Source organism: Pseudochaenichthys georgianus, chromosome 7 (assembly GCF_902827115.2).
Source record: "Pseudochaenichthys georgianus chromosome 7, fPseGeo1.2, whole genome shotgun sequence".
Classification (NCBI taxonomy): Eukaryota; Metazoa; Chordata; class Actinopteri; order Perciformes; family Channichthyidae; genus Pseudochaenichthys; species Pseudochaenichthys georgianus.
In genome coordinates, this window is record NC_047509.1 from 6,723,264 (window position 1) to 6,736,417 (window position 13,154).

Consider the following 13,154-nt stretch of genomic DNA (forward strand, 5'->3'; position numbering starts at 1 on the left):
GAAGAAAGCGGCTGCAGGGGGAGGACGCTGCCAAAAATGAGCACAAGATAGATATATTTTAAATGAAAAAACTAGTATATTTCAGTATTTAGTTAACAATGGAGGAACAGCGTCGTCTTCGGCAGTTTCCATCCAAATGAGGTGAGTTTTTCAAACAAGAAAAATGTCGATTCATTTTCATGTTCGCCTGGTCGAGAGGTTTGCCGGAATACAGACAGAGGCTTTTGGCTTTTCATTGATTTAACAGCACCGGCGAAGTGAAGGGCTGAGCGGAAATGAAGCTAAATGTGTGGGTTTGTTTTATTTAACGTGAAACCGTGAAACGCCCCGGTGTTTTACAGCGTTTTTGGGAGAGACGCAAGGGCGTAACAGCATTACCCGGTCGGAGGGGACGCTTTTCGGTGCTGGGTTTTTTATGGAAGGGCCTGTCCCAATCCACAAAAATGATATATTTCTGCGTTTTTGTTTAACTGCATGAACATGCTAGCTTAAATACATCCATGTCGCAGTTCTCGCCTCGTTTTAAGGTGTAGAAACCAGAAAGGGGAACATGGAAAACGCGACTGACATCTGACTCCTAACGGTACATTTTGTATCTTTCTCACAAGGATGCAAAAGCATTTTATGGTGGAAATAAAAACCCTTGTGTCAACCATCCTGGCTGTGTGACTGGAGACAGGGAAACAGGCTTAAATCAGCCCAAAGAATGAATGAATTACGGGGGATGTGTCTGCAGCAGGGTGTAGAGGAGGAGAAACCTCTGGTTCATACTAAACTTTACTAAAGGAAGTACATTTTTAAAGAGGATAAAGCACATTCATCATAGTTTACCTCCTCACTAGTCTTCAGGGATGTTAATGTCTATTCGCTGATTTCCACTGAAAATGTGCTTATATATGCATTTCTGTGCAGAATGATGTTTGTGCAGAGTTTGATAGAGAAGGTTGTTTCCAAAGGGGGAAAGTTTAAGATGGGTTTGATTTAATGGCATGTTAACTACTTTCAAAGCTGATCTCATAATTTACTTTCTTCACACATAAACTGAAAACACACCTGATAAGTTAAGTTAGAAACAGTTAGTGAAAGGAAAGTTCTTTGCAATGTGGCAGAATATAGATATCTTGTGAAATTCAATTCTTTTTGTAAAACACAATAGTATTCTTATCATACAACATGTCTGCAGGTTATCTGCATGATAAGACTTGTCCATATAAAGCAGCGTATGTTGTCAGACATTATTTCACACAGTAAGATATTTCACTGGGTATGTCACAATTTCAAACAAAACATAGAAAGAGGTATTGGATTGGTTAAAATGTTGTTGGTAAACTGACCCTAAAATAACTTTGGAACAATAACAGACTCAGAAATCTAGTGATCAGCACCTGTTAGTTTAAATAGTATCCATACAAAGTGAGAGGGGGAAAAGTGAAGAAAGCAACAAGACTGACAAACCTAAAAATGTAGGGTAAAGTTTGAACCACATTTTCAGCAAATAAGGCAAAAGAAAATGTGTCCACTCACCTTTGTTCCGTCAAACAACATAATTAAAACAGCGCCGGCTGGTCACATTGCACATTATGAAAATGTATATAAAAGTTTGATACTCACGTTTGTTTCGTGTACTAATTTAAGGAAACGTTACAGACTGCTCATTGGTTGCTTCAGTTCAGGTCACATGCTTTAAGTAGCCTACGTCCTGTTTATTGGAATGACTTTGTTTTCATAGAATTGTTACTTTGCGATTCCACAAATAAAAAACGTTATTTAAAACAGTTGGAGTTTATTGTTAGTAACTCCAAACAAATACAGAGTAATCACTATTGTCATTATCGATCTGTCGTTGAATCATTTGAACGACAAAAGGTTAGAAAACTGTAAAACGGTCTTCACAGTTTCTGTAAGCCTTGAACTTCTTCAAGTGGCTTGTTTCGTCTGAAGAAACGTAATGATCATGTAAACCAGAGAAAAGCAGCCAATCCTCAAAACAAAGAATGTTTGGCATTTTTGTTTGAAAAATAATTGACTAATTATTTTGGATTTATAGGGGTTCTCCTCCAAAGCACTGGAATGGAGCCCATGTTGGCCAGGAGAGAAACATTTCTGGAGCGTTATTGGCAGTAAATAATGTGTTATTGGATCAAACTTTAACAATGCTGCTTTTCAGTAAATGTGAAACCCTCCACATTTTCTGAATGGCATCCTAGTCACGGGGAGCGAATTGTTTCTGCTTTGTGGAGGGTTTTTATTGGCCATAAAACATGTAATGCCCATAATCTTAATAAGTTGTGAGGCCAACAAGATGTAACACCTGTCAGACAATGCTGCTCTGCTGCAAGGGAAAACATCCACGCTTAACGACCTGTTTTCATTGTCTCAACGTTTTCTGAACAAAGCCCAAACTTTAGCCCAGTAAAAATGAGGATGCAAGGATTGTTGGAACCCTTTTTGGACTTTCACAGAGATGGCCTGTAAAATATTTAAGTTTCCCTGAAAATCTCCCATGAAATGCTCGATGAATCTTTTAGTGTTTGCAGCAATGACGTGCCCCTCTTTGCTTTTTCCAAATTGTCTTTTGATGTAATGTTGCAGTTTGCTGTTTCTTGGCTTTTGCAGATAAATATATCATGTTAGAAAACCCTTTAAGACTCTGTGGCACAAAGAGCCTTCGAAACAGTGATGATTCAAACTACGAAGTGTTTGAGACGAGGGGATTTGACCGTCTTTTTAGCATGTCTGAGGTCTTTCAGATTAAAGTTTGATCTCATTTCCAAGCGTGTTTTTAAAGAAGACTCCATTGATTGATCTTTGTACTCCTGTTACATTGTTGGACTTGTGATGGACAGTTTAAAACAAAGAAATAGGGGGGGGGGGGCAATAAGGACCACAAGGACCGAAATGCAGAGTTTGGTAAACATTTTTAAGAATGTTAAGAGCTGCCACGATGAGATGACAAATGGATTTCGTAAAATGAGCACCAAACATTTTTGATAAGAGATCCATCTTTAAAGGTCCCATGTCATGGCCATTTCTGCTGATCATATTTCCATTGATGAGGTCGACTAGAATAGATTTATATTGTGCAATTTTCCAAACTGACATTGGTTTCTCAAACAGCATCTCTGTAAAGTATGTGTATTCACTCTCTGTCCTAAACGGCTTGTTGGAGCTCCTGCCCCCCCCCCCCCTCCCTGTGAGCCTGCTCTGATTGGTCGGGACGTTGCGAGGCTCGACGTTGCGAGGCTCGCCGCTGCTGGCGAGGAGCGGACAGGTTTCCGGGTCGGCGATACAGCGAGAACAAGCGAAACTCATCCTGAGCACACACAAACACTCACAGCCGAAGTAAAAACAATAAGTGTGGCTTGATATTGAGTAAGAAAAAGGTTTATAACGCTGTGAGAATGGGTCTGCGGAGAAATGCTCTCCGCAGACCAACTCGTCTATTACCAGCGTTCAGGGAGCTCTATGCAAGTCCATGGGACTCCCTGTTAGTTAGCCAAGGGATCCTGGTGTGTGAGGTGCTCCGCGGATTGGTCCATTTGGGCCAATCCGGTCATTTGTTGTTGATTTGGGTGTTCACACGTCACAGAACCCAAGAAGTAAACGATGGAAAAAGATAAATCTCCAACGAGGCGTTCTGGGGCAGCAGAGACAGGTATGTTCTGTGTTAGAGTGTTACTCGCTACAGGGTGTACTTTGAGGGTTTGTGACTCTGCAGACCGTTTACATGCATAAAAACCTTCGTAACACACAAGGGGACGGGGAATAACCGGGAAAGCATGACATGGGACCTTTAATATCTCTAGGTTTCGGACTGATGAAAGAAGACATTTGACCTTGAGAACCTGGGAGGAACATTGTTCACCATAATCTGACAGGTTACAGACAAGTTATCGATAAATCTAGCAACAATCTGGCAGTTTGACTTGATGCATGTAACAGAAGTAATTTAAACATGAGCTCGCAGGCTAGGGAGGATTTAAGAACAGACGTGTCACATTTGGAACAATACTTGGTGGAGAACATGAGGAACATTTCATCCAAAGGAATGAGCTCAGGGCTGCAGATAAATGTGGTTCCACTCTGGATCGCATTTACGGCCCGTGTGCTCCATGTTTGAAGTTTATGTGAGAGTCTCTGTCCCAGTGCAACTTTGAGATTGCATATCCAAGCTGTGCCGCATTACATCACGAAGAGCCGAGCCGGTGACTTATCCGAGTGTAATGGGCAGTATAAGTGCTGCTCGCTCTGTTCGCCTCTAATTGTTCGCAGATGTTCTGAACGCCTTTGTGTCCCGCGTCTCGTTGCAGCCACAGACGGCGTTCAGACTTTATTACAGCGAGGGAAACGTGGCATGGAGTAAGTGTTTAATTTGGCGGCTGGTTCTGTTAACTGGTTTTGGTTATTAAATTATTTACAAGGCGTTGCCGTCCACCAAGAAACATGGCGGAGTTGGAGCGATACGTCGAATACTTAATTATAGTTTGACAGTTGATCAAAGCGAGTATTTACTAACACGCAAAGTGACAGAGAGGAAGTGGATAAAACGAGGAAGCGCCAACACAAGCCTATTATTGTTGACCTTTTTCCATTCAGGTAGCCGTTTTCTCTGCACGAAATACACCCATTGAGATCCTGAAATGTTTGAATATTTAGCATTCCTTCACCGTCACTCCTTGAACACTTCAAAATAGTTCTCTGTTGTTTGTTATTCAACCAACAGTTTCATCTTTACGTGGCAGTGTCTGTTCAAACATCTTGAGGATGATGAGGTTAAAAATGTTAGTTTTATGGAGTAAAAGACCTTGAAGACTCTCAAGGTCAGTCCTTCTGAGGAATATTTCTTTACTGGGTCGTAGCTCAGCCGTTTTACAGAGAGGGAAGAGCAACGGGATGATAATGTAGTCGGTTTGAAGTCCTGTAGGGGAGCGCAGACAGGTCAGAGCCTCCTGCAGTCGCCTATCTCTCCATTACCCCCCCCCCCCTTACTGAACCAACGACCGGGCTTTGAAGATAGGCTAGCCGGGGTCCTCCTTATCAGCGATGAGGTTTATCACCCACTGTCTGATGCATGCATGCAGTTTCTGTAGTTACCATGGTTATACTCCAAAGGCACTTCTGCAGCCTGCATTAGCATTGCAAAATATTCATTAAGTACCCCGTAGAGTCGGTGCGATACAACAGAGCTCTCAGCGGGAGAGGAGAGTGACACAGATCTCCTGCAACATCATCATCGTGGCGGTTTACACAGATATTCAGATCAAAGGAATATTATCTGCTCCTGCATTGTCTCCTCACAGCCCTGCCCCCGCAGTTCAAGCCTGAAGGTGATTATTTGCTTGTAAACATCAGCATTAGAAGTCCGAACAAGCCAAGACGCTGACCTTGTTTTCTCTATTTGAACGTGTCTTTACTCACAATACCATACCTTTTTAGTTTGCCTGACATTTTTTTATTATGTCCCAATGCATATTATGCCAAAAATAGCCGGATGTCCTCCTGAATCCTGTCGTATTTTGAAGTATGAAAGCCTGCATGCTCTTCTGGCTATTTTCACCCACATTAAAAGAAAAAGTACATGGATAAAAGTTACAGTGCAGTTTAAGATGTGAATAGTTCAATTAAAAGCAGCGACAAAAAGAAAAGTCTTTAGTCTGGATTTAAAAGTAGTCAGAGTTGCAGCGGACCTGCAGGTTTCTGGGAGTTTGTTCCAGATACTTGGAGCATAATAACTGAACGCTGCTTCTCCATGTTTAGTTCTGACTCTGGGGACAGAAAGCTGACCAGTCCCTGAAGACCTGAGAGATCTGGATGGTTCATCATTTAGCAGGAGGTCAGAAATGTATTTTGGGCCTAAACCATTCAGTGCTTTATAAACCAGCAGCAGTATTTTGAAATCTATTCTTTGACACACAGGAAGCCAGTGTGAAGACTTCAGAACAGGAGTGATGTGATCCACTTTCTTAGAGTTAGTGAGGACTCGAGCAGCGGCGTTCTGAATCAGCTGCAGCTTCCTAATAGATTTTTTAGTGAGACCTGCAAAGACACCATTGCAGTAGTCGAGTCTACTGAAGATAAAAGCATGGACAAGTTTTTCCAAATCCTGCTGTGACATTAGTCTTTTAATCCTAGATATATTCTTTAGGTGATAGTAGGCTGATTTAGTAACTGTTTTAATGTGACTGTTGAAACTCAGGTCAGAGTCCATGACTATAGATTTCTGGCTTTATCTGTTGGTTTGAACATTGCAGACTGAAGCTCAGCGCTAACTTTTATACGTTCTGCCTCCAAAAACCATTACCTCAGTGTTATCTTTGTTTAATTGGAGAAAGTTCTGACACATCCAGTCATTGATTTGTTCAATGCACTTACTCAGTGTTTGAATTGGAGCGTGAAATTGTTACGTATATTTGTGTGTCATCTGCATAGCTATGGTAACTTATTGTGTTGTTCTTCATTATCATCAAGAGGGTCAGAGTTCAAGGCGCCATGTCAGGACAAAGGGCCAAATGTATGCATAAAGAAGCGACAGTTCATACTTTATGTGGCAGCCACAGTATAAAATAAAAGTCCAAATAAAAAGTATGCGATTTGTAACGCAGCCATAGATATCAATTTGTATTTATCTTTAATCTATGCAGGGGGACCTATTGATTTCTACATTGTTGTTCCTCCTTTGTACATCCTTTTTTGTGCCATTTCTCACATTTAACCGTGGACGTGTGCGTTCTGTACGCTGTACCCATTTGGCTAAATAGTCAATAAGATCTGACTTTTTTAATTTCATAAAGATGTGTCCTATCTGTGAAGCAATAAAATGTAGGTGCATTTTAAAAGTCTTCAGGATATTTGGAGGAATATTGGGATTATATTGTGAATCGCAGTTCATTGTCCCAGAGTAAACTTCTCATCCAGTGCACTGCATACTGCCTACTCATGAAATATTGGAGATGTATGCTCGAGGAATCCTAATAGTATTGGCGAGAGAGAGGACGAGCTCACCCTCATTCAAAACCCACCCTACAGAGGAATCTGTGGTCATACAAACATTGAAAGTTGGCAAAACACTGCTTTCGCTGCTTCAGCTGCAACAAACACTCAATTCATCGACTGCCCAAAGAAAATATGGCGAGGAATGTAGTTTTTAATCAATTCAAGCAAACCGGGTCCCCTCCACGTCCTGTTTTTGCCAAAGGAGGATTAAACGACCATCATTTGATTCCCTTTTAATCCAGATGCAATCTATCAGACGCCTCAGATTGATGACCCGTTGGATTAAGATTGTGTCGAAGAAGAAGAAGAATAACAGAGACAGTGGGAGGGTTTTCTCTAAATCCACGCCGTCTTGTATCCTGACAGAGTTCCTTTGTGCACCTCTTGCAGTTTATTTTCATTTGTGTTAAAATAAGGCTGTTATTGAGGAGCTTTACACCCCCCCTCCCCCTTCAATCCCTAAACCCTCTCCCACAAGGTGCTTTCAGTGTTTTCAAATTCTCATGAGCTTCCTGTTTCTAACCTACATGCCTCGAAAAAAAACCTCTTCCCAGGGAGGTGGTGGTTGTCGTCATGATGGAGAGCAGATTGTTTGGACGCTTAAAAAAGGATCTCCATATATAACCCTCCCATATTATCTTTGATTCTGTACCATAAATAGGGCTTCCTCTTGGCCAGACCTTGGGAAAAGGATGTGGATGATGAGTATGGCCGACTCCTGGTTGAGTTTGAGTCTCTGCAGCTGGTGGCCAGATGTGGAGAGACGAACATGCACGATCCTCTTATATCTCCTTTTATCTGCTCTGCACCATGAAGCTGCATGTAGTCCGCTCTCTGGAGCTCACCTGGCTTTACTTGTATGTGATTCTGGTGTCAAAATCTGGTTATGAATTGCCTCTAATCCTGATAATGATGAGTGATACAGGGCTGAAAGTAACATTAAAGGGGACCTATCATGCAAAATGCACTTTTTGATGTCTTTTATACATGAATATGTCAGGGAACTCACGCAGCGTCAGAAAATAAAACCCTTTCTCTTTTCCTCCCACATCTTTTCCTTTCACATCTTTTAAAAACGGGGGTACAACGAGCGGATACAGATTTGCTGCCGATATTACGTAATTTCAGATGGCGGACCCACAGAAAGTTGCTATCAGAAACAATGCCTGACGTGTTTTGGACGTAATCTCGTCTTTGTTTACATTAGCAAGCCTCGCTAACACTCAGAGCTAACCTGTACTGGAGAGCACATGTGTTTAAAGAGCAGGAAATAAAAAAGGAACTCATCTTGTGATAAACCCGCAAGAGAAAAAGCATTAGAGCTCAACACTGTTTCAGACATAATCCTTGAAGTGGTTTAGAACAGGATGGCGTTTTATCACAGCAGAATTTAACTTTATCTCCGGTAGAATTCTGATCAGGCATTAGCTCCGCCTCCTCTTTTTTTTTTTTTTTTTTATACAGCTAAGGATCCACAATCAGCGTTTCTCTAACAGGGCTGCAAAAGAGGGGTTTGGGCAGTATGAGGCATGGCTACAAAGGATGAACTGTTTGTATTTTGAGAAAAACACATCATAGATATGTTTTTATATATTTGAGACCCATAATATATGCCTAAAAATAGCATGATAGGTGCACTTTAAAGTACATTACATGAAGTACCTTACATGTGACTTTATACTTCCATTTGACGACATTCAGAGGAAACGTCTATTCCTTTAACGCAAGTTGCAACTACATTAATCTGGCAGCTTTATGTTACTTTGCAGGTTCAGATTTGAAATAGAAAACATTATAATAAATGAACAAATACATTATGATATATAAAACATTGTTGATCTATAAATAGCCCTGAATAGAAACTACAAAGATAAGATTGAAACTCAAAATGACAGGACATTTGAACTCTATGTGGTGGAGAGGGAGAAGTGACTGTTTCCATTATAGCAAAAGAATAAAGTGCAAGTGAATAAATCATGACAAACATGAAGCTTGTGACCTAAAGGACACTCAAGTTTCCACTAAAGACACTTGAAGGGGACTCGTAGCTAAACTCGCCATATCACGCAAGGGCATATATTTAAATATCTGTTTCAAAGGGGATTTCTGTTACTATGCGTTTCTTATTTGCTGTTCTTTATACCTTTTATTGTAAACTCCACACATTGGATTCTTGTCTGAGAGTGGTCCAGTTCTGATTCCTTAAAACCGGAAATGAGTTAGCATTTTAGCACTTTAGCTTTCCTCGTCTCAAAGTTCATAGATCTTTGGTTAGAGACCTGACATACGGTCTGTGGAGATATTCAAGTTTTGTTCTACGACATAAAATACGTCAGTAAATACCCCACTAGCAATAGTTGGAAGCTTCTATGTTGTATGTAAACAGCTGTTGCTACAAGTGGCTAAATGAAACTATTAAATGTCATCACGCCGAACATTAGCCGCCTTTAGCTTAGCGGTGGCGACGTGTAGACATGTGCTCGTGCTTTAGTTCCTTTTATAGCCTTTCGTTAGCTATTTACTTCTATGAATGGCATTTTTGCTTAAACTACTATAATAGTAGTGCTTATTTGAGGTGATCTGTGTCATAGATAGACCTGTGTATGTCGCTTATTTCCTGCAATACTGCATTCAGAATCCAATGGAAGAACCCCATTCGCTTTTTGTTGAGGGAACCCGTTGGATGGTAACTTTACGGTTGTCCCCAAATGCGGTTGAATGATCATTGTTTGTACAAATGTTGATCTGTGCGGCACAGGTTGCATTGGGATGAAAGTGAGCCTTTGCCATTCTTCAAAACCTGACTTAAAGGTGGGGTAGGTAAGTTTGAGAAACCGGCTCGAGATCGCTAGAATTTGAAAATACACAACCGGAGAAAATCTGCCACTTCCTTATAGAGCCCCTCCTCCAACACACACGAACGCGCACATGACCAATGAGGGCACGAGATAAGTTTGTGCCCCGATGGAAGGCTGACAGGTAGGTAGGCCAACCTATCCGTTTAGCCGGGCCGGCTCAGATGATTGGTTGTACTTTTTACAGTATTACGGCTTCTACAGATGACATTTTTTTTATGGATTTTTTGTCAAAGCACTTCAGATATTCATTGCTATCGGGATGTTAAGAGCATTCCATGGAATATAACAAAAAGTGTATCTCGAGCCGGTTTCTGAAACTTACCTACCCCACCTTTAAGCCCGAAGAAATCTGGACACATCTGTCTTTTTGGTACCTTTTTTAAATATACATCTAGCAGCTCTATAAGACTTGACATGACCTGGATTAACTCATCTGGCCTCCTTACCATCGTGTCTTGTTCAACCTCCACATGTTTTCCAGGCATGTAAGAGTTCAGTAGTTTGGTGCGAATGTGACTCACGGAGGAATCAGGTATTTATTAAGGCATTCAAGCTGTTTGCTGACATGCATGGAAATGTAGTGTGCAGCTGGACAACATGTCAGTCTAGTTAAACAGTCAGCTCGTAGTCTGGTCGGCGGGGAACACCACCTCTCTGCGGAGTAGTTACGGTTGTATGAAACTGCCTTTAATGGAGGCCATGACGAATGGTTTTCATTACTGCGCTTTTACGATTGCAGAAATGAACTTTGAATCTTTTCACATGTGAGGGATTGATGAAGGTCACAATAAAGCTCTGGAGTGAGACAGTAATAAAATAAAAGTTACTAATAAAGTTGTGAAAAGGGCTCAAACTAATCATTGATTTTATTATCGAATAATCTAAACATTTTCTTCATTTATCAGTTATTAATTTTTCTAATCAGAATACCAAAAGAAACACAGCTTCCACAATTGTTTTTATATTTTAATCTTATACACAATCACAACAGAGATGCCAGCTAACCAATCAGAGCAGACTGGGCTCTGGTTTCAGACAGAGGGTGAAAAGAGGGGCTGCAGCACAAGCAGTATGAAAAGAATAAAGAGCTTTTTGAACATTACAGCATGGAGACATGTCCCAGGAGAGACACTACATACTGATATGAACCCAATATGTCCTTTTTGAGTACAATGAATGCATTGAAGGGGCCCTTTAATATTGAATATACGAGTCAATATCGTGTTCACATGCTTTAATTCAATGATCGCTGATTCTGATGTGCCAATTACATCCAACCTGTATATGTTGGGCATTGTGTGTGTTTTGGATTTGAGCTCTTTTACTTCATAGTTCATATAAAACTGCCTTGTCTCCGCAACAGTTGCACAACAATTTCCCCTCAGGCATTTAATGTTTTATCTTACCCTATATTTAAATTGTTGTTTTGACGAACAAATAGTTCATCCAAAGGCTAAACATATCCAGTTTGACAAGAAGTGACACATAATCATTATCTAACTGGCGTCACTATTAGAACATACCATATCATACCAAATAACTTCACACACATACTTTGCTTTGTATTTTTGCTTCTATCCATTGAGTATAATTCATGATAATATAAATCTCCAATTGTTGTGATGCATCCCTGGTTGATAGTTTTTTGGGGTATTTTAACTTAAATACCATTTAATGATGATCAGAATTACCTGCAAACTTATTTTTCTCAGGTTTGATTATCTTTATATTCAAAGGTGATAATAATAATAAAGCACTTTTCATGCAACACATGCAGCTCAAAGTGCTTTACAAAATGACACGTTAAAAGCAAACAACAAGAAATTCCACTCAGATTATTTGTTAAGAACTTTAAAAGGTACATGCAGCAAAATATAACATTTGATCAGGTTGATCGACACAAGGAGGTAACATGTATGATAATAAAAATAAATAATGGTTTCTCTCAGACAGATAACAGGGTGTCCGCGGGGTCTTAAAAAGTATTAAAAGTTGATAAATATTGCGAAAATGAAGGCTATTAAAAAGTATTAAACGGCATTTTCCAAGGTATTACATTTTGTAGCTTGTTTTCAATAAGTATATAAATTGTCTAATAAAAAGCTAATCTAAAAAGATGTGTCTTTAGCTGTCCACTGATGTCTCCTTGCTTTACACAAAGTCTGCCTCCCTCACAAAGCCCCTGCTAATGGCTGCTCAGCTTCAACTGCTGACTCCCTAATGAAGCCCGACTGAGCTTCATGCAAATTAACTCCAGAGTCCTCCGGCGAACACCGAGTGTTTATAGCCCGTCTTTAAACCCCACACGTCTCCTCGTCCAGGCCTGAGAGTCACATTTAGTTGTTGGTGGATTAGCGCTCCATCCTCACATGGCGGCCATCGCTGCCCGTTAAACTGTCCGACCCTCAATGGAGGTTTGTTCCCTCCGGTCTGATTTACAACTCTCATTCAGAAGTTCCCTGACAGTTCCCTCGCTTTAGCCGCCATTACACATCTAACAGTGCGCCATCTGCTAACTGATCGTTGGTTTCTAAACCTTTTACTATACGACTGCCATTATGATCATTATTGACTAACCATTATTACCATTAGCGACTAATTCACCAAATGTTTTCTCCATTACTGTCAATAAAATATCAGAAAACAGAGAGTGAAGTCCAACACATTGCTTGTTTTGTCCAACCGACAGTCAATCCCCAAACATATTGCATAATGATATGTGACAAACATAAGTCGAGAGCAGAACATCTAATTGTTTATCTTATAGTACTAATCTTCATATTTATTATTTAATTCATATATTATTTTAAAGATTATTTGTGCACCAAAATTGTGAAAACTATACTTTTTTTATGAAATGTGACAATAATGAGTTAAGGGCATAAAATCCATGCGATTCAATTCTCACATCGGCATCATTCATTATTGATGAATCTTGGATTTTGTTCATTTATTTTGGCTGCAGAACATTTCGAAAAATGTCCTGTCACTTATACCAAAACAAATGATTATTTAATGTACTTGTTTTGTTCAACAAATAGTCCAAAAACACATATATTAAATATCTTAAAAAGCCTTGAATTGAGAACCTTCACCTCAATATATGTTTATTTCTGCTCAGTTGATCAAACGTATTACGTCACCATCCAAGCATTCAGTCTTTAGAAACTGCCATTTTAAATTTCACAGAGCTCAACCTGACTCAATTGAAATTGCATCTTGCTCGATTGTCAGACCAAACCCAATATATATTCAATTTACGATCATGTATAGAAGGGAAAAGCATGACATCCTTAAAATGGA

General features: G+C 40.0%; 1 protein-coding gene across 1 annotated transcript in view; it reads left to right on the forward strand.

Moving 5' to 3' along the window:
* nckap5l (NCK-associated protein 5-like) overlaps nt 1-13,154 on the forward strand; it is a 50,296-nt gene continuing 37,142 nt past the window's right edge. The window contains exon 1 of the mRNA XM_034087278.1: nt 1-141. The gene's annotated coding sequence lies outside the window, so the exon portion shown is untranslated. The remainder of the gene's footprint in view (nt 142-13,154) is intronic.